A 1948-nucleotide genomic window follows, 5' to 3' on the forward strand; every position below is an offset into this window, starting at 1 on the left:
CCTGGGGCGCGCGCGGGAACGAGGAAGTACCGGCAACACCGGCTGGAAACACCCAGGCTGGGAGGGAGGCGGCAGCCCAGGCAGAGGCCGCTCTCGGGCCGAATAGGAGCGCCCGAGCGGCCCGGAAACCCCACCTAGTGAACCCCCAGAAACCCCCCAAGGCCTCCCCAGCCCCGTTCATCCTCCAGGGGCACCCGGAGGATGACCTTAATCCACTGATTTAGCTAAAACTGATTTAGGAGTGCCGGAGCTGGACCTGTGATCGCAACATGTGAGATCATTTTGGCCTGTGCTTTTCAGGCTTCACCAGAGAAGTCTCACGGGTCTGCGGATAAATCCTTGCAATGGGCCCAGATCGTTTTGGGGGGCAAGGGAACCAGCTGTTTATCATTGCTTAGTAACTTGTGACTGGGTAGATTGGTTCATCTCTCTGTGCCCTTGTTTTTTTAAAATCTATAAATGGACATAATATCTCATTGGGTAATTGTGAGGATCATATAAAGGAATTCACACTTGGCACACAGTAATTGCTCACGAAACTTCATCAATTATTAATTACCATAATTAAAATCCATGTAAATTCTGTTTTCTGAACAAAGATATAAAATGCTTTAATGTAAAAAGAGTGGGCCCCCCAAAATCTTGAATAAACTTAGCACCCCGGAAAGACAGACACTCCAAATGCACACACAGGTGGTGAATGTGCCTCTGTCACCCCAATTTAAAAAGCACTGGACAATCCAGTCCCCTTACAGATGAGGAAACGGAGGCACAGCAAGAAGTGACTTGTCCAGGGTGGCCCATGGTTAGTAATAAAAGGCCCTGACCCAGATGTTTCCACCACACCCCTGCTGTCTAGTTTTCTGTTATGGTAAATTAGACAGAGAATGAAAGTATGCTTGTGGCCCTAGACCCAGTGACCACTTCCCTGGCCAGACACCGTCCCACCATGCACACCCTCACCGTCTTCCCCTTTGCCATGCTACCAGGCCATCTGTCTTGTAATCATCTCTGTGTATTTATTAAAAATTTGGTGTACCAGCCTTGAGGTGCTCTCTGGCACGGGGGTGGGGTGCATTTGTGTTTGCTTATCACTGTGGCATTTGGGGTCTGAGTTGGCAATGTGACCTCTGACCTGAAGGGCAGATTGCATGTCAGTGGGAGATGTTCAACTTGAACCTTGACTAAATTCAGGTAGTAAAAGAGAAGCAGTTTGCTTCCCGACACAGTTGATAAAGGGCAAGAGATTGAAATAAAGGTAAGTCAATTGGGATTTGGTAACACGCGTGCGTGCAAGTACCACGGAGGCAGGAAGAGGTTTCCCCAGAGTGGACAACCAGAGTGGGGTCTCTGTGCCAGAAAGCCTTCTTCATCATTACCCTCCAGAGTTCTCCCAATGGCAAAATGGTGAGTACAGATGTTCCCAAACTCTCTCCTTTCACATCACCTTCATGGCACCTGCAGGCCAAAAGAAATACCCAGCAGTTCCATTTATTAAGCAGCTGGGTCCAAAAAAACTTGACTTTATGTCCTAACAACTTAGAAGCCATCTGGGAAAACAATAAATGAATGAACTTTAAAAATAAAATTTTCATCTCTTTCTTAAATAATGACTTCCTAAAGGGATGGGTGTCCCCGTTGAGCTCCACAAAGCTGGGAATTGGAGGGACACTGCCACTCTCATCTCCTGCTCCACACTGATCTCCATGTATTCGCTTTCCATCACAGTAACCCCTGAAAACCTAGATTTGTCAATGGGTTTAATGTTGAAACTGTGAAAAACCCAGAGCTAGAAGTCCATGTGGGGTTCGCTGAACGTTCAGCAGCACTGTGTTTCCTGTGACCCCCAAGCACACATGGACAGTGGTTAGAACACAGGCACGGACACTCGCCTGCCAGGACCCAAATCCTGACTGTGCTACTCACTGTGTGACCTTAGGCAAGTTAT

Source organism: Pseudorca crassidens, chromosome 16 (assembly GCF_039906515.1).
Source record: "Pseudorca crassidens isolate mPseCra1 chromosome 16, mPseCra1.hap1, whole genome shotgun sequence".
NCBI lineage: Eukaryota > Metazoa > Chordata > Mammalia > Artiodactyla > Delphinidae > Pseudorca > Pseudorca crassidens.